This window comes from Anser brachyrhynchus (assembly GCF_964034855.1).
Source record: "Anser brachyrhynchus genome assembly, chromosome: 1".
Taxonomy (NCBI): Eukaryota; Metazoa; Chordata; class Aves; order Anseriformes; family Anatidae; genus Anser; species Anser brachyrhynchus.
Genome location: NC_137694.1, coordinates 70,153,635 through 70,181,081, shown reverse-complemented (window position 1 = coordinate 70,181,081; position 27,447 = coordinate 70,153,635). Strand labels below are relative to the sequence as shown.

At 39.5% G+C, this 27,447-nt stretch overlaps 1 protein-coding gene across 8 annotated transcripts in view; it reads left to right on the top strand.

The window, feature by feature from the left end:
• The first annotated feature begins 800 nt into the window (after positions 1-800).
• The window catches only part of FAR2 (fatty acyl-CoA reductase 2), a 156,814-nt gene continuing 130,167 nt past the window's right edge, over positions 801-27,447 (top strand). For 3 of the 8 annotated variants that reach the window (XM_080599316.1, XM_080599319.1, XM_080599320.1), the window contains exons 1-2: positions 801-927; positions 1,043-1,393. The gene's annotated coding sequence lies outside the window, so the exon portion shown is untranslated. Of the gene's footprint in view, positions 928-1,042; positions 1,394-1,416; positions 1,803-20,731; positions 20,804-27,447 lie in introns of those variants that run through there. The other 5 variants (XM_080599324.1, XM_080599318.1, XM_080599325.1 and 2 more) reach the window with 5 other exon arrangements.

Here is a 27,447-nt window from a genome sequence, read left to right as displayed (position 1 = left end):
ATTATCTGAGATACCATCAGTCACTTTCTGCAAACAGCTGCGACTTCCTTGGATAAGAACCACTTCCTCTAGTTTATTTCCTTGGAAGTTCCCTCCCACTACATTTCTGATGAATGAATCCCAGAATTCTTTCATATAAGTTGTAGGTTCTTTTTCCTCTTAAGGAGAAAAAAAAAATAAAAATGAAATGAAAACCAGAGCTTCCATTCTCCTGTGGAAGCTACTGAGATAGCATCTAGTTATTTATGAAAGCAGCAGTCTATCTTCCATCTATATAAGGGATGCTGTCAATGTACCCTGCATCATGTGCTTTTTCATAAAATGAATTCCCTGAACAGCTCTATCTGACCCCACACAGATGACCCTGCAGCAGCTCTGCAAGTGCAGTGTGGAGAGCTGTTGATGCAGATCTTTTGTCCTGGGTAACCAGGACTTTTAGCCCTGTGCACAGGTTACAGCACAATATTGCATTTGGAGTAGAGGGATGTGCATTGTAAGAACAGTGAGGAGAATAAGGTGAAAACATGAAGGCCTACCTACTTTGGCGCTAGTCTTAGGGCTTAATTACTAGTGCCAAGGTACACAAACACATGCTTGGGAAGCTCTCATGGAAATGTCAGGTACCTGCAGCCTTTAAACATCTAAAGGATGTAGCTTGGTACCAACGAACTGCAGCTGAGGGCGTAGCACCTAATCCCTTTGTGTTTGGAAGTCTGCTGTGATCTCTGTGGCTTTTTTCACTGCTAATAAAATGAAGATAGTAATTAGATGAACCCAATCTTGTGAAATTAATTAATGCTTTTACATACTGTGTGATAAGTGATATAAAAGCATCACATCTCGCTAGTTCAATCCTTGTGTCGAAAAGATCTTTCTGGAGATGTATCTTCAGTAGCTGAAGTGAGAACAGGATTCATGGTTGAGTAGGTATGTTGTGTTTTGTTTTTTTTTTTTTAAACTTAAAACACGAATTGTGTAGTAAATATGCTGATTTTATAGCTATCCCTCTACGCAACATTCTTCCTCATCATTTTAAAAACAGAGCCGAACGTACTGGTTTTAAATCGCCGAGGGAAGGAGGTGCAATACCCTCGGAGGGCAGCCTGGGGACCACTTGCCCTACCCCTTCACCATGGATTTGTGAAGCCTTCAGTTTCCTCCCCCTCCCCTCCCGTGTGGGGGCCGCAGCCCAGCCCAGCCCAGCCCTGCCTCCCGCAAATTCCGGCCGCCCGCTCACGCCCCGCTCCGTGCTGGTGCCAGACGGGGAGGGAGGACGACGAGGGCACGGCAGGGACTTGGGGAGGCGCTGAGGAGCCGCCGCAGGTCGCTCGCCCCGCAGCGTCCTGGGGTTGCGCGGAGGCGGCGGTGCTGGCAGCGGAGCCCTGGGATCCCGGTAAGGAGGGGGGGGCTGCGGGTGGGAGCCTTTTCTCGCCTGCCCTTTGACGGCTGCTGCGGTTTGCTCGGGTGCCCTGCGGCACTGCGAAACGTGGCTCCGGCTGCTGCTTCCTCCTAGCGGCTCCCGCTGCAGTGGGGCCCCGGTGGGCTGACCCGCTCCGCATCCCCGGCGGGCTCCGGAGGGGAAGGCAGAGCAGAGGCGCTGCTCCTCCCTCCCCTGGCCGGATATACAGTATCAAACCCAAAGGGGGAGGAGAGGTTGAGGTTTGTAATTTTTTTTTTTTCCGTCCCCCCCCCTTCCTTCGCCGGGAGTTGCTTGTGTGCTAAGGGAGGTGGGGGCAGCGGACTGGAGACGCGAATTGGTCGGAAGGGCGGTAATTGAAGGTAACGACCCGCCGCGGGGCATGGCGAGGAAGCAAAAATAATAATGAAAAAAAAAGAAAAAGAAATGAGGTGGGGGAGAGGACGAGGAGGCCACGCTGCGGGAGGGATGGTGTCGCTCAGGAAGCAGGGAGGGCAGTGGGGCCAGGCCGGGCTGGGAGCGTGGGGCGATGCCCGGGGGGAAGCGGCGGCGCTGGCCCGTCCCTGCCCAGCCGATGCCCCCGCTTCTCCCTTGGAAAGTTAAAGGCGGAGTGCAGCCCTATGAATGAGGAGCGTGGCGAGAGATCCCTGCGCTGCTTTGCCCTGGGTAGGGGGTAACCCGAAGTGCGATGTTACAGCCTCCCCTCCCCCCATGCACACCGCCCCAAGAAAGGGGAAAATCTAATGCGATTTGAGGGGAGGGTTGTCTTGTTTTCCCTGTTATTAGGCCCTAGATTGAAAAAAAAAAAAAAAAAATACAAATGGGCGTAGTATTAGACAGCAGTTGTATGAAGAGGTCTGGTTATTCCAAGCCTTGGTGCTGTTTCCTATCTCTTGATTGGGAAATTACTGGATAGATCATGGCACCACAAAGATTTAACCCAATTTTTGTTGCAGGATCCTGTGAGGATATCCTCAGTTTTCTAGAAACTAGACATGTAAAGGACTGTATGAGACAAGGTCACAATAATGTTGTTACTCAGAACAATTTTGCTGTATATGTTTGCCTCGGAGCCTTTTAAGGGCATTACTAGAGACACAAATAACTAATGACAGACCATTATCTTGCAGTGGGAAGCAAGGAAACTAAATGGGAGTTGATTCACCCAGAAATACTATGCCATAGGTTCAGTCAAATGATTAGTGGTTTTTTTTTTTTGGCCTTATTTTTGATGCCAGTAAAGGTTATTATTAGGTTGGTGAAATCTAGTCCAAAATCCATATCTTCTATAAGTCTGATTTGTTTGAATTTGTATTGAAGTAAGAATAAAATTCAAATAGGATCTGATCCCAAAGGCATAACAAACAAAATGCATAGCCTTTCAGAAGTTTTTGATCCAAAATCCCACATCTCTTTACAGAACAACTTTGTGTGAGCTGGTATTCTGGAAACCTTCACCTCTGTTTGATAAGAAGCTGATGGCAGTTCAGAGAGATGCTACTGGAGTTTTTCTCTTGCATCTACTGTATCAAAACATTCATAATTTTCTGCTTACCTGTAGTGTTCTTAAATAGATAAGTGCAAGTTTTGTTCTTGACTGTATAATGTACTCATCTTCTCTTTAAAGCTATTACGTACTTGAAAAGTTACAGATAGTTGCTTTATAGGAATTGTAGAATCCCTGTTATGATTTAGTACTTTAATCTCCATTTCTTTAATCTTTCACTTGATAAACTACAGTTCTGTAGAAACAACATTTTAAAAACTTCCTTTGCATTTTGGGGTGTTTTTCTAGATTAAATTCTTCAGAATTATGTAGGTGGTGAGAATAGAAGATTTGGGTGAGGGAAGGATGGGGAGAACTGCGCTCATTCAGAGGTATCTGAATTAAACATGAAGCAATAGCAGATTTAGGCTAACCTTTCACTATGTTTAGAGGATGTTGATGGATGCATCTGATACTGTAACAAAGCTGCAGATTTTTCATTTCTGCCAATTTGGATTTCAGTTCTAATCCCTATTAATGTTTGTTTAGATTAGTGGTGAGGAAATAGAGTTCTAAGAGTGCTTAATGTCTTGAAGATCGTGTAAGAAAAGCCTGAGTAAATAAAACTTGTAACATGTCATCTTGACAAAAAAAAGACTGTCATAAAGGTGGTAGGGAATGGCTTGTAACAGAGGCACAAAATTAGCAGCTCTGAGGCGGCTTAGATAAACTTCCCATGTTTTACTCAGAGTCAGTTCAGATCTGGATCATTGGCAGGGCGGAGTGGGTGGCTAGTGAGCTGTGGGCTTGCTGGTATGAATGTAAGTGATGGCAGGGTGGAAGGAATGTGGTAGGGAATATAGATAATATCACCAAAAGCAGAGAGACTGGCATTTGGTCTGTATGGTACAGTGGGGGAAAGATAATGAGCAGCTGATTTCTTCAGTAATCTCTCTGCTGCAAATCTCTCTGCTGCTGCTGATTTCAGTTCCTGTAGCAGAGTGTAGATCCATTCTCCAGTTGGGCAGTCTGCAATGTTAGACTGTCATTGTAATAAACTTTTCATTTTTCTTTTACATTCCACATAGGAAGTTGCAAATCCTTATCGCTTAGTAGTTTGTTTCATTTTCCCCAATGGCAGATAATTTTGCTATTTCCAGGGGATGGATCATGTAAATGACGGTATACTGAAGAAGGAAAAAATACCCGTTTTGAAACGGGAAAGGGAGGAAAGACCCAGGTTTCTTGGTGTTACCACAGATGTGAATGGTTTAAAGAAGCTTAGTAGTTTATAGAAGCTGAAGGGTGGTGGAAAGTAACACTGTTCGGGGGGAAACCCTGCTGATGAGTGATTATCTAACCTGGGGATTATTGCTTATTGTATTGTTTGGTTTTGTTGTGTTTGTAGGGAGATGTTTGGGATAATCATAGTGTTGCTCTATAACTGCGCTATTATCCCATTATTACTATTAAAAACTATAGTGTTCTTATTTCCTAAGGCTCCTGGGTCCACAAAGGAGGCTTAAGAAACAAATTTGAATGTAACAAAGCTGTCCAATAAAATCAACACTAAGTTATTAGCAGTAGATCATGGAAAGAGTCAGGCACCTACAGACGTACCTAGAAGTAACTGTTGATAGAAGCATGTTAACTTCCCTGCCACACAATGTTATTATGCAAAGGCAGTTCTTGCCTGGGAGCAGTTCACCTGCATTAATGTGAGACTGTTGCTGGAGGTCACCAATACTTGTCTCTCAACAAGGCGAAGGGTGAGGTTCAGTGGTCATTTTAAATTACCACAAACATGGACTACTGCCAGAGGGTCATCTGGCCTGCCTCACCTCTGGCTACACATTCCTGATCTCTCACTTGTGCTGATACTATAATTTGTGGCCAAATGCAAATCCGTTCTTGTTGCTGTTGGCTTGGTTTTCAGTTGGATGAGTTCCTGGGTCTGACTCAATGTGTAACTGAAATGCACCAAGGAGTCAGCAGAGACATGCAGTTGGGGGAAGAGCAGGCTGATCCTCATGGTACTCAGTAGGAATCCCATTAGTGCCAGGCTAAAAAGATGATGGCACTGCAGTATAATGAGCTTACCCAGTGCCATGTTAACACTGCTGCATGCCTTCCAGATTAGATTTGGTTTTTATCTGGCCAATTAGGAGAGTGAGAAGTACCTGTCTGCCTCTGGTCACCTGCACAGACATACTCTGGGAGAGACTGTTGAAACTAGAAGAGGAAATCTGAAAGACAAAAGGTTATTTTAAATACCTGCACCTTTTGAAGAAGGTGAGGCCTTACTCTGGCTTGCTAAATAAACATTGCCTCCCTCTGCAAAGTCTCTGGATTTCAGTTTTGTGTCAGTGTTCTGCCACTGTTGCTTCCAAATCTGCCTATGTTAAATTTAAATCGCAAACTACTTTAGTGACAGTCTGGTTTTCATGTTCTGCGTTTGTATACGGCCTGTACTAACAAGGTTCATGTTTGAGGTCTACGATGGTCATTTATCAATGATGATCACAGCCATAGAAGCAGTCACAGGGAAGCATGACCCTCATTTGCTCTCTCCTGTGAGGTATCCTGGACTTCTGCAAATCAGTTCCCATGGACAGTTGTGTACTGCCACCATAGGTCACCTTGCACCCATCAGCATCACAGCCCTCCTTGATACACAGCTATAGCTGGCAAAAGTTCATTTTCATCTGCTTTCACAGTGAAGTTTATATTACAGTGAAGCCAATAACTCATGTTTTTAACACCTTCTGATGTAGCCTATTTATTTTTAAACTCTTATCCAAAGAGTGCTTTCAGGCTTCCTTTAGAAAATATAATTGTTTTTGGGTGATGTACTTACACAGATCAGTGTCAAAATTACAGCTAATTAGGTCTTTGCACAGTGAAATAGTCAATAGTAGGATCTTGTGTGTAGGCATATAATTAATGCTCTATTGCTAATTATTGGAGGCTGGAAATCCCCTCTCCCTCAAATCTTTGGATACATTGGTTTTTGTTAAAGTGTGATGCATATTAAAGGTTTGGCAAAAATACCTGTAACTTTACTGTAATTGCATTCAGTTCTAAGCTTATATTAGCTGCCTTTTGCAGGAGTTGCTTGTACATGTGTTTTTCTTTGCGTGTACCTATGCTTAGACAGTTACTAGAGACTGGAAATTACATAGGGTTCTGCTTTTATATCAATGCTAACAGGAAAAGATACCTTGTGCCACAGAAATTAGCTATTGTGTATAACTCCATCTTCTGCTTACTGACAGTAACTGTGGAGCAGCTGTACCCATAAGAGATGGATATTATAGGTTTTCCTAATACTTAATTTTGTTTTTAATCCATTATGCCAGTATCTGCCACCTATATATGCTTCTTTCAGAAGCAGTGAGTTGTTCTATAGGGGTTAGCAGAACAAACACAAAGCCTAATGTCTGGTTGTTAATGCATGTAAGAGGGACAGGACTGGTCACAAACCTGAATGCTTACCATCTAACGCTTAATTTCTAATGCTGCCTTCAAGCCTTGCCTTATCCAAGCCCAGAAACACAGTTTATTGTGCACAAAGGTGAGTGGCAATTTTACTGGTGTGTACTTCAAAATACATATGTTTATGACTTCAGGTTTGAAATGTTTGTGTCTACCTTTATAGGAAACTCTTTTTTCACAACTGTTTCTATTATGCAGTATAAAGTTGGGAAGAAATAGGAAGGTAAAAAAAAAAAATGGGGGGGAGGTTGGGGTTGACCTTAAAGTAACTAAAAAACATGTTGACTGCAGGAAAGAAAGGTTCTCCAGTTTCATTGTTTATCCCGTAAAGAATGTAGGGTTATTTTGCAGTAGATGGTTCAGGAGGGCTTTTTCTTATATAGGGGACACTGAACATAAATACTCTTTAGTGTCACTACTGTCTCTAGAATATTCCCTCAGAAACTATCTTGATACTGTGAATGAAATTATGGAAGTGTAAATTGATTGAAACTTTGTAAACAATGCTATAGATAGAAAATAAGGGAAAGATTCTCATCAAGGTATACAATTATACTGTTTAAAGAAATAGAAAACAAAAATAAGAGCTGTGCTGAAATTATACCAACAGATCTGGTTCTGATGAAAATCTGAAGAGCAGAGACACTATGTAGAAAATGTGCCATCCCTTTAAAAGACCATAATTCCTACAATACACCTTAGTAAATCCTGAAAGAGATTCTTAATTTATTCATAAAATGTGTGGATATTAACAAAGCACAGAAGTTTTCTAAAAGGTTCTTTGAGATGAGTGTACTGGGGAGTTAACAATAGGCTATACAAATTGGTTTGATAGTAGCCAAACCTGGTACAATTTAATGGTTCATCAGTTGTATATGAATTTGCCTGAGTCATCTTTATAGGTAACTGTGATGCCTCAAATGAGAGGCATCTCATTACAACTGACTTAACTGTTGGTGTGCTACAACTGATATGATGTGCAGAAAATGACAGCCTCAAGCCAGCACTGTTTACTCACTGGTAGCAAGTCTCCCAAATCTCAAGTAATGGAGAAGTTGTAGCTGCACTTGTTGGCAGTTTTGGTCAATTACCCAACACTGATTTGGAAACTTCCTTTTCTTTTACTGTTCCTATTGCCATGTGAATGAATTTTTACCATATCTCTGTTTTGAGATTTGATGTAATTATGCATCTGAGTTTTCTTCTCAACTGCAGTATCACTCTAAGTAATGACACAAAGTTATTCACCTCTTGTGGAAAATTTGTTAGGTTGTGCAGGATTTTGTTCTTCATTCCTCAGAAACACTGAGGTAAGGTGGTCTCACCTGTTGCCAAGGCATTCAGAAGCAAGAGCAGATGGTTTTCAGCAGATGTCTAAAGGAATTCAGGTGTTTGTGTCTGGGTTCAGCGCTGGAGTGTTAATGGATGATCATTCTTAGATGTCTTCCTTCAGCATGGTCAGAAGTGACACATATTCCAGAAACAAAGTGGTCATGATCTGCAGTGAATATCCACAGTGCTGTACTGGCTAAACCAGCAGATATGCCCACTCTGTGCCTGGTCCAGCAAACACTGGGGTTTTGTGGCTCCTGTCAGATCATCACTCAGCTGGTCTGCTTGCATTAGTGGTTTGCAATAGGGAGGGCTTCTGTAGTGAGGCAGAGGTTTGGAGGTGGGATGAAGGATGTGAACAAGTACACTTTGCTGGTCCTATCCTGGCTCTGTGGCAGCTGGTGAGGTCAGCTGCTGCTGGTTTTCTTGAGTGAGGCAGGGAGAGAAGAGGTGGGGAATTGCTTTCTCTGCCAGCATCCTGCTGAGATAGTAGAACAGCAGAGCCAGGGGCTGCTGCAAATCTTTTCAAAACCATCTGCTTTTACCACCTGTCATTGCTTATTCACAAACACGTGATACTATTTGGAATTAGTATTAAAAATCTTTAAGTATAAAACTAAGTACATTTCTTCTGAAATTCCTTCATGATATGTCCATAGCTCTAGTAGGGGGCTTTAGAAGTGTGCTCTCTTGAGGTAGTGGGAGGGAGGAAAGGGAAAGGAGAGAGAGAGAGAGAACTTGTGTGCTCAACTTAAAACTCCTTCTGATGTTCATGCTCACAGTACCATGAATGGGACTTATTTGTGTTATCAGCTGTTCTGAAATGGATGTATGATTTTATTTAAAGATAATTTAAAGGATAGTTTCCAGGGTGAAAGAAATTGTGTTACAGAAACAGTCCTTGGCAAGATCTCCATTGAATGCACTGACATCTGCTGCTTTGCTGCTTCTAGCTTTACGGTGGGGGAGCATGATAGTTCAGGGAGTGCTTCTAATTTGTCTCTGGCTACTGAATTGAATGTCATTGCTGTAAAGCATCCAAGTCCTTTGTTGGACAAAATTATGAAAAGACTGAGTCCATTGGTCCCCAGACCATAAATAAGCCACCCAAACTCTAATGTATTTACATTTCTAAATTGAATGTGACAGAATTATATCCTTAGACATTCCTTGCTTCATACAACTGCATCCTCTGCTTTACTTCTGATCCTGCAGAAAGCAAAGAAAGATTTTTTGCTTTTCTGATAAAAGATCTGTTTCTGTAAACCCAGAGCTTTGATAACCATGTAGTCTAACATTGCATGTAGTAAATTCCACTTCTGTGACTATATCTAGGTATTAATTTAGTTCTTTACGTGCCCTATGATTCTTTCTCCAGTAATGTATGTTATTGCTTTGTGGTTCTGTTTGTATTTTCCTATGGAGTCCTTCAGTTTGTCATTTGCAGGAAGAAGTGAAATCTCAGATCAAGATGTTACAGACATTGAATGACCCTGTCTTATACCAGTAACCTTTTTAAAGAGACTATTTCTTCTATATCTAAATACTCCAGAGCAAACTGACTAAGTTTATACACTCCTAGTATAGCATAAAATATCAGTAATCCTCTCTGCCTTTGTTTTCATTTGAAATAATCTTGATGAGACAATTTCAGAAAAGCAGAGTACTGGGGTGTTTGTGTCATGCTCTGTTGTACATTTCAAAACAATCATTAAATCTTTTACATAGATAAAGTAGTTAAGTTTTCCACTGAGTTCACAAGTTTCGGGTTCTTCTGATAACCAGTGACTTTGGCCATAAACCATGTAGTTTTGATTTTTCTTTGTTCTTACATTTCTGTTTAGTGGTTGTTGCCTTGCCCCACATCTTATCAAAGCAGCCGATGTACTGCTACATGCTTGAATTCAGGACATGCTGAATCTTCTAAATATATTGATTTGATGGGAGACATTGGATCTTGATGTCTTTTTTCCCTCATTTCCCGTATTTCCTAATAACTGTATTATCTCCCAGTCACTTTTCGTTCCTTTACCTAGTTCTGCCATCAATAAGCTGACAGAGGAGATCAGAAGGCTAATTGTTCTTAAAGACTGATTTTTGTCAGATGTATGGCTTTGCCTTCATTTTGGCCTATTGCTGACCCATCATTGCTATGTGATATCTGGCAAACCGCTAGCTATATATTAATCCCCGTCACTCAGAAAAGAATTTAACCCATCTCCACCATGTTCTGAAGTATCTTGTGCTAAACCAATGCTAAAACCAATGCTTTACAGGCACCTGGCTCAAATCCTGTGCATTGCTCTTTGCTACAGGGTCCAAGTTAGTTGATATGAGGAGAAGAAATGTTCAGTTCCTGCTTTCTCAGTGCCCAATATATAGCACAGTGTTTTGGTCCAGCATTTTCTGGTGAATTACTTGTAGTGGGTCAAATACAACTGACATGCAAACATTTCTTTATTTGTGAAGGGTAACACTGAATCCTCTACCACTGCTTTTGCTAGCTCAAGGGTTTTCAAGAACTGATTAGACATTGTTTACAGCTGATGAACTCTCCACACAATTTTCAGCAGGCAACTTCAGGGATCAGATGAAACTATATGCTTTCAAGATGAGATAAGATGACATTTAAATATGAGGTTTCTGAGCTCTACCAACACAGTGATACTGGTAAACCAATGACACACGCAAAACTAGACTCTGATCTGGTAGCAAGGCAGTAATGTTATATAGCTGCATTAGCTGCTCATACTACCACACCCAGGCATGGGGGGAAGGTCTTACTTCTCAGGTTCCTCTCAGAAAACCTATGACTGTTATTGTTATATTTACTGTAGCTTTAGTTTTCAAGTAATACATGACTGTATATTTCAACAATCATCTCTTTGCTGGTCAATCATACACAGGCTGATACTTAATTCTGAATACATTTCTGTCATCTGTTCTAAAAGGCTAGGTTTTCTTCAGACCTGAGGTGTAGGAGGATAGATTGTTTTGTGACTGCCTCTGCCTTGCTTCTGAAGTTAAATACAACTTTAACTTCTCAGTTTTTATGGTAATAGGCTGGCATGTATAACTCTGTTTATGTTGAAAATTGGATAGTCATGTTGAAAAGTAATATGCAATGCCGGAGTTTCCATCACTAGATTGAGTCCTTGAAGACGGGCAAGTTCTTGCTTTCTGAAACAACATAATCTGCATTTATCAAACCATGTACTCTAATTCTCACTGTTTAATTTCCATGGCAACCAATGTAGCTCTTCCTCTGGAAGATGAAGTGAGGTGATCAGGAGCCCTTTTGTAGGAACTTGTCTCTGATCCAAGGTTCATGTGTTCAAAATGTGACAATACAGTCACAATACTGTAAAAGTAAAGCTATCTTTTGTTAAATGACAGGGTGCCTTCAAAGAGAGTAGTTCTCATTTTCCATCTACACCTAATGTGACTAATGTGATTGTGACTGAGCCCTTATACTGCTATATGGACAAAAGTAGAATTATAGAAGCTGGTCTCATGTAACTCCTAGATTTATAGCAGCAAACTTGTGGGTGAGAAGAGTAAGCTAAATTTATTATGTCTGGACGGATATGATGAAGATAATAGGATTTTTTTCACAGTATGCATGTGAGTCCTTGTGTCTGCTCTAAACATACATTCAGTGCATCCTCTACATTGTCACCCCCTAGAGTTACATCAGCACCATAAGATGCTTTTCTCTTTAGAAATTTGTACAAATATTACTCCATACTTCTGGTTCATTTATAAGTCTAAATGGCACCTCCTTGCATTCCTTTTCTTTTTGTCTTTGAATTTCTTATCTGCTATGTGCAACCTTGTGTACTGTCCATGTAAAATATAGTGCCTAGAAATTTTGGTTTGAGAAAATTTCTATCTAAAGTGCTCCTAATTGCTGGAAGTACTTTTCTTTAAATTTATTATGTAAAAGGCTTGAATGTTCACTGACACATCCCATAGGTAGCTGTTCTGTATTGTGTACAGTGTGGTGCCAAAATCTTATCAAATCAGAACTTCCTATTTATATCAACCACATGTATTTATATCAGTTGCATGTATTTCCCACTTGTTTTGAAGTGAGAAGGTTCAGGAAGATTAGGAAGATGAAAGTACATTAAGAATAACTATAAGTGTGATGTAAAGGTCATTCTTCATTGCCTTATTTTTTGAAGTGCCATATTTTCCATACTTCATTTTTGCAGCCCTTTCACTAAGTTATGTCTCCAGTCAAGCTCATTACTATGTCCAGTTCAAAAAACTTCCATCCTTTCTTTAAAAAGCGACTTCTGAAAGAATCTGACTTAAAAAAAAAAAAAAGCTAAAATATATAAGCTTTCTGCTTCCTTTGTCCTCTGATGCATGAGTTGTAAACCGACAACTATAAAACCCACTTCTGTGTTGAGCATTTCTTCCTTGTTTAAATCAGCTCTTCAATATATTGCAAAAAAATACCTTGATATAGTGTTAACAGGGGTACAAGTGCTGGTGTCCTGGTGTAATTTTAATGTTTAGCCTAATGTCTCCACCAGAATTTTGTGATATGAGAACAAAATATACTGGGCCACAGCTGAACTGTCTGTATCATCTTGAGACTGTTTCCTGCAAGAACACATAGGTTTTATTGACTTCTAAGTTTACTTCATCTGTGCTTTGTGTTTGCTCATATGCTTATTGGAAATGTGCTTTTCCAATCTAGTGGGGTGGTATTAGTACTTGAAAGCAAAGGGAACGTAGTAAAGAACCCAAGTAATAATCTCCAGTGCAAAGAGAAAGTGGAAATCAGGCAATATGATAGGCTTCAAGTCACAGATATAGAGGTCTGCCAGCGCACCACATGCTGAATGAAGAAGAGAAAGGTAGTGCTTTGCACCTGTGTATCCCACTTTACTGTGAGCAATAAGTGTGACCTTTAACAAAGTATAAATGCATTGTCTTAACATGTGGTAGAAAGGGCTTGTCTTCTCTTGTTCTCACTTAGCACTGATTGTTAGGACAGCACAGCTGGGATTTGTTGGAAGATGTCTGTCTGGAAGGCAGTGTCATAGTGAATATTTGGATCCTCTTGAATCAGAAGCAAGCACGGAAGAGGCTGCAGCAGCAGGTCATAGGTCCCTGGTGATTTAGGTTTGTAAGGATACGTAGAAGCCTTGTACTGAACATTCAAGAAGTTTATCTTACAAGTTTATCAAGACAACAGTGCAATCTCTAATGTCAGTGAAAGCAACTTAGTCAGGAACTTAATCAGTTTCCCTTCTTCCTTGAAGAGAACATCCTAGGAGAATCCCAATGAAACCTGGTAATTTTAGTCCTGTTAAGCAAGTATGAGCTCGTGTCAGAACTGTGAGCTATTCTTCTTCATTCCTCCAGTTACTTTAGAGATACTGTTAAGGGTATGATCGGAAGTTTTCTTTGTACAGTGGTGTTTCATAGCTTTGTTCTCCCTTAATCAGTATTTGGAGCTCTAGTGGTCGGGAGATTTGGGTTCTCTCCTTTCCAATATCACTGTCTGCTTGTGAGAAGTACTTACTGCTAGATGGTTGCTCATTAGGACTAGGGACGAGCACTTTCATATTTTAAAAGGATGAGATGAGGATAAATACCATGTTCTCAGCACCCAAGTGATGTGGAATTGGGTGTATAGGCAAGAGATTGCTAGAAAGGTAATGTGGCCCACCGAGTGAAACGCGTGATAAATTTCTATTCCAAATATGGTTTTGTAGAAAAACTGTATTTGCCTAAAAGAACATAATCTAGCACTGCCACTCAAGAAGTGAAAATACATTTTTCTTCAGAACTACTTAGAAAAACTGACTGTATTCAAATCCATCAGGATGGATCGGATTTAAGCTAGTGTGCTGAAAGACATGGGTGATGTAATTGCAATGCAGTATTTCATGAAAAAAAAATGGAATGGCAGAGAGGTCTCTGAAGATTAGAAATAGGCTATCATTTCACTCATATTTAAGAAGAGTAAGAAGAAGAATCCAGGTAGCTATAGGACAGTCAGCCTTACCACAATCCTTGGAAATATAATGAATTGTATTTGTAGGGAATTTCCTTTCAAACATTTGAAGGATGAGAACATACACCTGGGTTAGCTGTTCCCGGTCACCAAGGGCAAGTCATGTTTGACCAACCTGAGTGCCTTTTGCAATGAAATGAGGGTATGTCAGTGGATATAGCATTTCCTGACTGACTTAAGCAAGGTGTTTATTATCATTCCCTCTTGATAGGACAAGAAGGAACGTCCTCAAGTTGCTCCAGGGGAGGTTCAGGTTGGAAAATATGAGAAATTTCTCCTCAGAAAGAGGAGTTAGGCATCTGAATGAGTTACCCAGGGAGATGGTGGAGTCACTGTCCCTGGGGGTGTTTAAGGAAAGGTTGGACAGGGTGCTTAGAGATGTGGTTTAGTGGGCGATATTGGTGGTAGGGTGATGGTTGGACCAGATGATCTTGGAGGTCTTTTCCAACCTTAATGATTCTATGATCTCTCACTGAGGAATTCTTGGAAGTATGGGTTGGAGGGTGTAGATTGTTAAATGTATTGAAAAATGACTGGATATCTGCATTTCAAGGGTAGCCATCACTAGCTCAGTGTCTCATTAGAGATCAATAACAAGTGGCCTGCGAGGGATTGGACCAGTAGTGTTATCTCTAGCAATTACCTAGATGGTGAGATAGAATATACCCTGAGAAAATTTTTAGATCCAGTTACACTGGCAGGAGAGAGAGTTTTATACACCAAGTGGTAGAAATTCAATTCAGCTAGACTGTGAAAGACCTGAGCTAACTAAAATCCTGTGAAGGGCAAGTGTCGGGAGGATGGAGCCAGGCTCTTCTTGGTGACATCCAATGATAGGACAAGGGGCAATGGGTGCAAGCTGGAACATAGGAGGTTCTGCATAAATATGAAGGAAAACCCTTTTTACAGTAAGGGTGACAGAACACTGGAACAGGCTGCCCAGGGGGGCTGTGGAGTCTCCTCAGGAGACTTTCAAAACCCTCCTGAACATGTTCCTGTGTGATGTGATTTAGGTGTTCTTGCTCTGGCAGTGGGATTGGACTAGATGATCTTTCAAGGTCCCTTCTAATCCTGAACATTCTGTGATTCTGTGAAAAGTAAATATGATTCTGTGCTTTTGCAGATTAACCCATGAAACAGTACTGACTGGGGAATAACTGTCTAAATAGAACATCTGTTGGGAAAGTAACAGGATATTATGGCAGCTACCAAGATGAAAATGAGCTGATGTGCTTTCATTGCAAATAAGGCAAACAGCATAGTAGTCTACATTGGAAGTATGATCAACAGATCAAGGGAAGTTACCACCCCCCTCAGCATTGCTGCTTACTATGATTCTGCAGTCAGTTTTCAGGCTTCTCAAATGAGAAGGGGGATGGCTAAAAAGTGGGGAGAGGGTACAACAAAGGACTACTGAGGTGATTGGAGACATTGGACCCATATGAACAAGCTGCAATGTCTTTGGAGCCAAACTCAGTAGTGGCAAATGGTAATAATAAGGGGGAAACAGCCACAAGTTACAGCTGAGAAGTTCAGGCTGGCAGCTGGGTAAAAGTTTCTCACCAGGGAGTAGTGTAGGAGTTTTAACATATCTCCTAGGAAGGTTGTGGAATCTCTTCTTGGGGGTTTTCAAGACTTGGCTGGGCCAAGCTGTGGATGACCTGATCTAGCACTGGGGACAGTCTCTCTTCAAGAAGAAAGTTGGGCTAGGTGATCTCCAGAGGTCCCTTCCAGCTAGCTTTTACGTGTTTCTAACTACAAAGAGATCTGTTCAAGTTAGTCTGTCCAGAGCAGCAGGGCTGTGCAATGTGGAAGAGGAATTATGTAAGTTTGTGACATTTACCTGTCTGCAGTGGTAGGCATGGAATGATGAGCAATGGAAGCTCCTCTTTTAGAAAGACTTCCTCCCTATTATTAGCTTGAATTTCATCTGTGCTCAAGACTTTCTTAACTCCATATAATGTGTTATTTTCCTTTTAGCCTTTTTTGAATTTTCTGCTCTTTTGACTTGGCTTTGGGAAAAAACAGAATGACTATAGGAATCTAAGAAACTTTTATTTCAGTTAAGGTTACTTATTGAGAATTATATCTACTTTTACTATTTCTTCTCTATTCCTAAGTGTGCTAGGAGCTGTAGAAATGTATAGAAATTTGTCTGAACTTGTCAAAAATAAGATGCAGATAGAGACACAAGATAAGATCAGCTCTTGGGAATGTAGAAGACCTGTTCTCAAAAAAGTGTTCATGATATCTGGTTTGTTTTCAATTGAATTGATTCATTTCAAATCTGATTGTGAGAGCTGTAACATTTAACTGAAGGACCCAACTTGAGGAAAGGGAAAAAGGAAAAAATAAACAACTAAAAGCTAGGATAAATGGGAGTATGATACCAGTAATCTGAGGAAGGAGTGGAGACAGAATGGGGTCAATCCTTGCACATGAAAGAAAGGAACACCCAAAGTTTCAGTTCCCCAAACCCACAGCTGAAGTCCCAGTTCAAGAACGCTGTAGGTGGCAATGTCACAGAGTGCACCCTGGGTACCAGCCCTCCCATGGGACTGTTTGGGTAAGATTTTGCACTCATATGTTGGTTGTCCTTTGTGGATCCTTTTCTGGGTTCTAGATTAACCCAGTTGCATTATCAATGCCAGATGCATCAGCGTTATGCAAATGTGGCTATATTACTTCAGGCCTGATTCTAGTCCCAGACCAGTTTTATTTCTTTCACTTAATGCCTGAACCAAGAAATCCCGCAGCCCTGAAATTGCTAGGAGTTAAACCAGTGTGAGATCTTGCTTAAGTTGTTCTGATTGTATAGAGAAAGATTAAAGGAAATAAATACACTGAATCCAGGAGGAGACAGTTTAGGAAAGCGTGGATTTGACCTCTTGACTTCAGCTGATATAAGTGGATCCAGGGAACAATGCTGAAGTAACTAATGCAAACAAAACCTTACTAAATATGTGGTCATGGTCTTTCATTTCCTTGTTCAGTGTGTTTCTGTGAAATACTTTTTTCCAAGCTGTGCCTGTTTGATTAAAATAGGTATTGCTATTGATTTAGTACACTCTTTTCTGCTAGAGTGCTATGCCATGAAGAGAGATGATATGTAGAAATAACACACAGAGTAGATGTGGATTTCCTTCCTATGGTTGGTATTGCTATAGCAACACTTCCCTCCAAACCATAACTGTAATTACAAAAGTTGCCACTGATGTTTTATGTGGTAAATTTTATCTGTATTTCTCAAGAAATAGAATGCCCTAATGTCAAATGAAATAAATAGTGAATTGTATATTAATTCCCCAGACAAACCTCAAAATCGTTTGTTTCAGCAAAACCATTTTACTTTTAGGAAATTTCTTTTATCAATTTGGTGAAGTTGTTGCTAGGTGTGACCAGAATTTTTTCACTGTCAGGATTTAATATGCTTATAGTATTTTAGCTTAAGCATCATGACTTGCTTGCAGCTGTTTTGCTAATTCTTGGTAAGATTCTTGGTAGCAGTGTCCATGCCTCTGCTGGATAATTTTTCAAAAGAGGATACTTAGTCTGGATCTCTGAGGAGACAAATTTGAAAAAAAGGAAATAATTTACATATTGGATATCATGAAAATGTATTCTCCATTAAACATGTTCCTGAAAAATATTTATGTAAACTTGCATCTCATTATTCAGATAACAGGGGTTGTGTGTATGTTCATATTTGTTTTCAATCCAGAAATAGAAGAAGCAACTGCAGAGTGCAGAGTAAGTGTATGTACTAGACTTGTGTAAATAGGGAGCGTGGGAAGCAAATCAGCACTGAGAGATTGGACTTTTTTTCTTGTGGTCTTCACCGGGGTTCTGAGATACATTTTTGAGGCCCAGACAGTGATCTCTTTGCTGAGAAATGCCTCTTTTCTTGTGTGCTTCAATATTGTTGTGTTAATATAAATAGCACAACAAAGAATGTCTTACCTGACTTTCAGTTTCAGATTAACTGTGCCACAGAAGCTTGCTGGTCTCTGTGCACACTAGCTCTGTGCAGTGCCATGCTGATGTATCTGTTCAACCTTCATGGCTAGCTCTAGCCCAAAAGCAGTTTTGCAGGTTTCCCCTGAAGTCTGAGCCAGGAGCTTTCTACCAGCCGGAGAGTCTCCACACTATGAGGCGTGGGAAGGTGAAGTACAGATATCTAGTTTTGTATAGATCCAGGCAAACCAATGCAGTCAGCCTTCAGTGGGACTAGCAAATTCGATCTGCAAAATTCAGGCTCTTCTACAGTGTGCTGCGGCTTCTGGGGACAATGTTATCTTGGCCATGATGTGGCTTGGGGGGCTGTATCTGGTAAGTGTCTTTTAGCAGGCCAGAGTTTTGAGCAGCTGTCACCTCAGCAAGCACCAGCCTATGTTTGGCTGGGTTGGCTAGCTCATCAAGTGCTGTTTGGGTGACTGGACTGTTGCCTACAGCATGCCTGTTATGTATTAGCTTGGATATGCTGCTTTAAATTTACCTATATTTCACTAGAGCCAGAGCATCAGAATCTGGTGGTTAGTTTACCCATAAACACCCGAGCTCCTAGAAAGAATATATAAACCTGATTCTGATTACAACCCAGTACGTTATGCGAGAGCATTTATGAAACAATTTTAAATTATGGAGGGATGAAATCTAAGGTAGGAGTATAACAACATGAAATCATGATTTGGCCCAGAAGATGGGTTTTTATTGTGAAAATAGATGCAGAAACCTGTTATGGGCTTGGTAGTTCTCTTGTGAATTCCTTGGATGTGATCGGTCTCGTCACACCTTGAAGTGGTCTGGCCTGCAAACCCCAGCAGGGTTTGTGGTAACAAATGATGGGCGTGTAGCTTCAATGTGAACTGTAATGTTGTCTGGATTTATTGCTCCTGTTTGTCTTGTAATACATGGCCTGTTGATTTGGATTGTTTTAAATTCCACTTTGGATTTAGACTTTGGACTGATTTTTTTATTGGAAAGATAAAAGGTTTCCAAGACGTAACATGGATACAGTTTCCTGAAGGACCTTTCACTATGTAGCATAGTGAAGTAGTAGTGCTTCTGGGTCCCTTGTATCAAAGTGACTCTGATATGATCCCACTCCTCCTTTCTTTTTTTGAAGCGCTGTTGACAACAGTCATGCAAGCCTCCCAGCCTCCCTTGCTCCCTTTCTGAAATTGCCTGTGCAGAATAGCTCCAGTGATACCTCTCTCTCTGTCTGGCATCCTGGACTATAAGACATGAGACTACATTGTTATGTCAAAAACATGTAGAGAAGTAAAACTGCTTGCATCTCTGGAGAGAAGGGGAATGTGTGCAACATATGACAGATGCTTTATCAAAGAGCATCACATTGCACAGATGTTCTTGAAACCTGAACTTGTTTAAAACAAAGCTGACTGCTGTGTGAGTAGTGGCAGCTCTGTGAGGGTATCTGAGGACATCAGAAACACAAGTAACTCTAAATCCTGTAGTTAAGCTAGTTGCAAGTTTATCACAGGATTCAGCATGGACTTTGCACGTATGCATAATAGTCAACTCCATATGTAGAACACGGATCATAATAGTGTTATAAAAACACTAACATGGGATTACAAGGTATAACCCAGTATTTGCAGGCAAAAACTTATGTGCAAAACACCTAAAAGTGGTCTCCAACCATCTAGACCAGCAATCTGTATTTCCTTAACATCCTATGAAGAAATGGAATCACTCTTCATGCTGCTTGTGTAACAGTCTGCAAAAGTGCAGTTGGGCAGTTTGAAGGCGAAACTTTCCTTGTATTTCTTAGTCTGCAGTCATCTTAAATTTGATAATTGAGGAGGAATCTGGCTTGTTTTGTACATCTGAATAATTTAAACAGTTCAGAAAAGTGTGTGTACTGTCCTGCCTGTTAGTTAAATAGATTCAATGTGTCAAAACCACCTTGTACTTCCTTCAAATACTAGCAGGTAATAGCTCCAGTATTTTGCAAACTAGAAGGAAGATATACTTTGTTGCTGGATGAGATTAAGTGACTCAAGCAATGGTTTTCATTAAGGTATTAAACATGTCACTTGTAGCTGATAAGGGTTTCTTAACATTGTTGAAAATGCTTTATTTCCTAGATCAAAGAAATGTTTCAAATGCCACGTAAGTAGAACTGGGCAATAAACAGTCTATTTCTTTTTAAAGTTGTGTACTGTAAGTTTTGTTTTGTTTCATGAAGCATATAAACTGAGTAGATGAGTTGAGAGCACGTATCCTTGGAACCTTTCCTCTCTGCCTTGACTCACAGATACTTTGATTTAGCTTCAAGGGTGATTGTCCTTGGATCCTGTTATCCCCAAGTGGTACCAGTTTCGTCAAGCTCAGCTATTCAGGAAACATTAATCATGTCCACACAATATATATATGTATATATATAAAAATATATAAAACTATTGAATAAACAAACAGTAGGACAAACATTCACATATTTGTATTTGTTATACTTAGTCATCTCTCTGCAGTAATCAAGGCTGCAGAAGTAGAAACTCACGTGTAATCAGCGAGTCCAGTAACTGGCTACTCAGCAAAAACACTACTGCAAGGATTGTTGTAGTATTGCAATGGACAGGAATGTTACAATATGGGCATAGACTGTTTTGTGGCTACAGCTAAGTGTCTGTTACAATGAATGTTGTCTTGGAAAATGTCTTTTGGGTTGTTATTGTGCACCTTTCTTCATGCATGAGCTCTCAATTCATTTTGCTAATAGGAAAAATATTTTTTAGAAAGCAGTCCCTGAAATCTCAAATACATGTATTGCAAAAATTGTGGTGATGTGGATACAAAACATGCCTGAAAACATAGCTTACTTTATTTCCTGGGTAACTGCTTGGTGCAAAAATACTGACCCAAGGAAATCATGACATGGGACAGTTGAACTATTTATCTGCATAATTTTCATTTTGTTCTTTCTGGTTTCTTTTTGGTTTAGGGAAATGTAAACATTGTGTTTCTTCTGAGCACAGTATAAGCATTTCTTCGCATCATCAATGAAAGCTTAAAGGTAATACTATAAATAAGACTTTCTTTTGCCCTTCAAATTTTATGTATTTGGTGTTATGCAGTCAACTGCTCTTCTGCACCATAGACTTTGATTCATTTTATGTCAGCAGTAGAAGAAAGGAGATAACGCAGTTGTTGCCAACTAGTTTATATAGGACCACCAAGAACCTTATTTTATCAATCTTCTTGCAATTCTTTGTTTTCCTCAGCTTTCATTTTGAGCTTGTCTTCTGAACCTTGACTAGGATGGAAAGGGAAATTTAACAAACTAAACTCAGCTTCATGTGACAATCATTTCTAAACTTCGGAGTTAAAGTGTAGGTCTGAGCACCTTTTAGCAAATTTGGTCTGGGTAGTTAACAGTTCAAAGCAGATTAACTTGATTTGGCCTCAGGTATGAAGGTGTAGTAATTGTGTAAATTTATTTCCTAATAAACACCAGTTAACTGCTGCTGATTACATCTTAATCTTATAGTGCCTTGAATCATAAGTGTCAACCTAGGCATGGTGAATTTTAAAGTTTAAAATCTGGCAGTCTTATGTACAAGTACCTCCTGAGGGGATTTTTTTCTCTGAGAAAGGAACGATTCTTCTCTGTTACAAGTACTAACACATCTACCATAGTGTTTTGATTTACAAAATAATTCATTTACATTTTGTTTCATTTTAAAAAAAAATCATTAGGTGTGTAATTTTTTTAGCTGTGAATTTGTATTCTCAAGTAGAGATGTAATCTTCTGTTTTGACTATTTGCCACAGCCCCAGTGAAATGAAATGTTTTGGAACATGATGAGCATGCCTGCTCTCTCTTTGAACCTTGGTAACCGAAGAGCAGGCATGCATTCCGCAGCAGAAAAAGAAAGGTTTAACTGGTCACTGTTGTGCGCTCTCCACTTTAGAATGTCAGTGTTCTCTTTATGCAGACTTGTGCAAATACTTGTGGTATTCTAACTGCTAAGTACAAAGATGCTGATGTTCATTCATATTTACAAATAATTCTTAAAATGTGAATTTTCACGAGAGCTGATGACAGCATGACATTTTATTTATAAATATTTATGTAAGCATTTTGGGCTCTTGAATGTCTTCTGTCTACACCTGTGATCTATACTCCTATTCAAGTCCTAATGTCTAAACAGGTACATCTAATTCTAAATCTCTTTGAAATGGTAACTTTGTTAAAACTTTATAATTTGCTTTTGTTAGAAGCATGTGCTTCAGATACTGTCCTGAATAGAAACATTTTACAAAATCATGGATATAATGAGGTCATCCTGACTTATTACTTGCTATGTTATGGCTTCTGTTATGTCCTTGTAATCACCTTACCAACTCATTCATTCTGAAAGTCTAGAAATGACTTTTCAGATACAAAGCTAATAAAGTTAAGCTAATGTGTAGTTTGAGGGATGGTCAAGTAAAGAGAAAGTATGTGTCAAAAAGATGTTATGAAATCTCTCAATCATTGCTTTGAAGAGGTTTCCTAATAAGAGTCCTTTCTGTAAGGAATTCTTAAACTCCTTAACTCCTTTAAACTCCTTGCTCATAAAAAGCTCAAAAAAAATCTCCTTTAATGTGGACTGCAGATGTAAATAATAATAAATCCAGGTGCATTATTTCCTTTAAAAGAAATCAGTGAAGAAAATAAAGTGGAAAGCCATTCTAACAGTTAGCATTCTAACAGTTAGTTAGTTATGGAGCATTTACAGCAGCTGTGTATAGTGCCATCTGTCTTAAACATGATGAACAGTCTCCCTGGATATAATTAAAGGATATCTGTTTCTAGGAGAAATCTACCTTTAGCCAGGTTGGTAAAACCTATGATTTTGGTGCAGTAACTGAACCTCTGAGTACTTTGGCAGTACTACTACCAATGATATCCACTGGTACCCATTTTGACAGACCAGCAGTTTTATTCCCATATGAATTGTGGCCTAGTTTTTTTCATGCTTTGCTTTTGTGAGCTTTAGACTTATTAATGCTAAGCTTAAATGTTCAAGATGCACTTGGAAACAGCCTTCTGCTTTATGCCACAAGGTTTTCACCAAACTTCCTGAGGTAAACCTGTTGCTGTTCAACTTTTTGCTCACTTCTGTGGTGGAACCAGTTACCTTGATGGTGAAGTTTTTGCTTTGTGTGGTTGTTGTTTTGTTTTTTCCTCTAACTGGCAGGCTGTGGAATATAATCTATTGCATGCTTGGATTGATTACTTTACTTGATTTGTTAATCTGGCAGTTGCAAAGCTTGGGAAATGTCTCAAATATTTTAGGAGAAACGTACATAATGTGTGTAATTTCTTGTCCTTTGAACATGGTCAACAATGTACCTAAATTAAAGCGCAAAATAGTCTGCATTTCACTGCAGGAAAACTGCTGCACACTATCTTAAAATTCATTATGTAAATAAAGAAATGTTATGTATCTTGGGTGAATATACTATTGACTCACCTACGTTGAATTGTGGCAGCACTAATTACCACTGAACTGTCCTTCTGCAGATAAGCCTGGTTCTTTATGTAGTTTGCTTTTTCTTTTGTTTTGCTTTAATACTTGGCAAGGGGAAAAATGACTTATTCCAATCTCTTACACTTACATGTAAAACCTACTTTAGTGTGATCAGAGAGAAACAAATGCTTGGTAACAAAGTTTTTGCACTGTGCTTGTTACATTAGTAAACTACATGTGTCACAGGCATTGCTGTGGAATGCAAAAAGATCTGAAAACAGAGGGACTGTGGATACCACTTCAACAAACTTATCAGTCTCTATCTTTTAGAATTTTTAGAATTAAAACTTCACTAGACTGTAAAAGGACCCACAAGACTTGGCAAATGCTCACTTTCAAATCTGTAAGGGCAGTACCCTCTACATAATTCCCAATTGTGTTTGGAGCCAAGCACTATTGTATTTGTGTTTAATGAGAACAGATAAAACCTAATAATTTTAGGGAACATTGTCATATCTCTGAGATCTCCTTTCAGACAACTGAACACTTTTTTACATCTACTTTTAAAAAATATTTTACATAGGCTCCAAATGCTTTATTTTTTCTTTCAAAATGGGAAACTTAGGACTTTATATTTTACTAATTGTAAGTAGAGATGAGAGGGAAACTGTCAATTTCTTAGACAAGGTTTTGTTCGGGGGGGATAGGGGAGTAACCTGGTTTGTCAAGCTTTCTAATTTTTAAGCCTAAACTATTTCTGCATTCATAAACAGACTGCTTGTCATACACTTAATTCAACCAAGAGCTGTTATCTACTGTTACCTCATAAATATGAAGAAAATATCTCTGCCCCAGGTTGGGTGCCAAAAAGGACTGTGGTGTGGTTTTACTCAAGTGGCCAGCTGAGCTCCACCACAACTGCGCTCTCATCCCCCCGTCCTCAAAGAGGAAGGGGGATAAAATACAACACAGAGCTCGAGGTTTGAGATGAGAATGATTTAATTAAAGGGAGAGGGAAGGGGGAGAAAAACAAACAAAAAAAGGCTGTGCGGAAGCACAGAGAGAAAGGAAAAAGTTATTCTCTACTTCCATCAACGAGTGATATTCAGCCATGTCCTGGGAAGCAGGGCCTCAAAACGCGTAGCGGTTGTTCAGGAGGACAGCCCCCTCCCCCACGAGAGCACCCCTTTTTATTGCTGAGTGTGACATCAGGTGTTATGGAATATCCCTTTGGTTGGTTTAGGTCAGCTGCCTGGCGATGTCCCATCCCCATTACTTGCCCACCCCCAGCCTGCTGGCTCTTGGGGGCTTGAAGGGAGTCCTGATGCTGTGCCAGCACTATGCAGCAATAGACACAACACTGGAGTGATACCAGTGCTGTTCCAGCTACGAGTGCAGAGCACAGCACTGTGTGGGCTGCTGCAGGGAAAGGTGACTCCATCTCAGACAGACCCAACACACCTGGTGAGTACCAGTGAGAACTAAAGCAACTAGTTGAGATTCAAAGTCACTATTATTCAAAATGGTGCCTTCCAGATCTAAGCCCTTTAAATGGTTTTGACATTTAGCCATATACCTAGGCACTTTGTTTAGGCCTAACCTAATGCATTTAATTATATGACAAAGGGAGATCTGATGATCAGATCTGGTTGGAAAAAATATAATTAAAAAAAGTATTACAAATTGTTTCTGTTGGCTTCTGCAGCAGCTGCAGCTACTGAACATTGTTGCTATGTCAGCACTGATGGAACTTGCACCCAGAGATGCTAGGCTTCTTGTCATAGAAAGGGATGAAATCTGGGAGCCACAGCTCGTGATGGGGCTCTGGCCTCAGTCTTCAAGTCTGCAAACATCCTCCAACCTTCAGTGATGGAGCAGAGAGCTTTGAGGGTCCTTGTTGAAGACCTTTGACTTATGTATGGTGGTGTTTGTAGGTTTTTCTTGGTAGGAGTACACTGAGTCAGAAACTGAATTTGCAGGTAATCCCAATGTTTGGCGTAATTTTAAATGGCTTTTATTGGTGACTTTTTTTTTCTTAATGTGTTGTGGTGGCTGCATTGCTTTGTGGAAAAGTTGTAGTAAATGTACAGAGTGCTATTTGTCCTAAAGTGATTATCTGGGACAGGAATTCTGACTTTTTTTAAATTTTTAGTCACAACTACTGATAAGAATACTGATAAGTTTGCAAGACAAATGCAACAGTGCTAGTGAAGTCATGATCCCACACTCCAGTCTCCAGATATACCACTGTTTGCTCTCTGCTATTACCTGCATCGTGTGTTAGTTTCCCTGGAAGGACACTGTTTTAGAGCTGCTGGGTTCACTAGATCCTACTGTGAATAGATCTTACTGTGAATATACAGTAGTATTAAGGAACAGAGCTTAGCACTTCTTTAAAAAAGAATACTACAACAATTTGTAATTACAAATAATTTTAAAAGAAGTCTTTGCTTATGAATTACAACTATCTATCCAGCTACAGGAGCACAGTAATACCGTAATCCAGCTCTGAGCAGAGCAGACAATGTATACACATGCCAGAGAATAAAGGCTTAAATGTTTTTTGTTTTAATTTTTTTTAGTACAGCTTTGCTTACTGTTGTAACCCCTGTTTTTTTAAGTATAAGGGTTTTGGGGTCAGCTGAATAGTTGTTAGTGTTAATGGTCATTGGAAATAAGAAGAAATGTACTTCTTAGCACAAGCATGACTATATTCAGGCTTTTGTACTACTTCTGTCTATTCTTTAGTAATGATTGTGCAATAAGGGGTATGCTCTTTTTCTTAATCCTCATAAAACTTTAATTGCCCCATTATCCTCCCACGTGGTTCACTCTAGCAGGTCTCAGGGGTGGAAATGTACTTGCTATGGAAGTCAAAAGTGATGAATAGACTAGGCAAGGTGTATGTAATTTATTTTTCATTTGAGAATGCTGTCATATGACATTTTGTCTTAAAGACTGTTTTTGTACTGATAAGCGTAAGAGATGATCAACAATAATTTTTGCCCTATTTAACTAGTGTTTTAGAATTTTCACCATAGAAAGAAGAAAGAAAGAAGGAATATTTTACTTTTTTGTTGTTGTTCTAAGCATTATGCAGTAAACATTTTAATCGCTGCCAAAAACAGTAATGTACAAAAATGGTAATTTACCTTTCTGGTGAAAAGCAGCAGTTCTTAATATGTATGCAGTATCTAAGCATTAAAGACTCAACCGAAGCAAACTGCATGTGACAACAGAAACACCTTCGGAATTTCATTAGTGGTGATAATATACTAAAGTTGTTGTGAGATCCCTGCTAGAGAGTCTGAAAAGATGACTGTTTATATTTAATGGTAGCAGGGTTGGTTTGTTGGTTTCTGATGTTTTTTGCATGTTGGATTCCAATTTAATCTTATGTTTCTCATGTATGGTATGTATGTACCAAAATAGGAAGAAAAATATTTTCATTGGTGTTTGTTAATAAATCCTGGTATGAAAATTTCAGGAGGGTCATGTTTAAATGGAGTATGTAGGAGTGACAAATACACAAGAAATATTATGGCTAGCATTAAATACTTTAAGAAAAAAAAGGAAATCAATAGGTATAGTTATTCACAGTTAAGATGAAGAAGAAAAGATGAGATGGTCACAGCTTCTTAACACATTCATGTACAAATTCCAGTACACTTATCTGGGTTACTTTTGTTTATTAGTATGTCTAATCTCAATAGGAATAAAACCTTTTGGTTAAAGAAACTTAAAGGTTTCAAATTCAGATCCTCAGCACTGAAAAACAAATGTATTGCTTTCCTTAAATTTCATCTTCAGTTTTTCAGAATTTTATGTGAGGATTTTAGTTGGACTCTTCTTGTTCAGATTTTTTTCTTCATGATACAGTTACATAATCTGATCTTCACAGAAGGCTGTAAAATACCTGGTTATTTTCTGCAGAGTCATGATCAAGAATTTCTATGATCACTAAAGGGCTTCCCTTCACATCTCAAAGTATTATTACACTTTATGCTGTGAGCCTAGATATAGCTCTATAGCTCCACAGCGCTCAGCACTTGTTCAGATGTGCACAGAATGAAAGGTTCCATATTATAGGGCTTGTAAGACTGCTTTTTTATGGTAACAGAAGGAGAAAGTTCCTGTTAGCAAGTATTAAACCATCAGAAACACTCCAGTTCTCTATACTCAGTAAGAATTTCATGTTTTC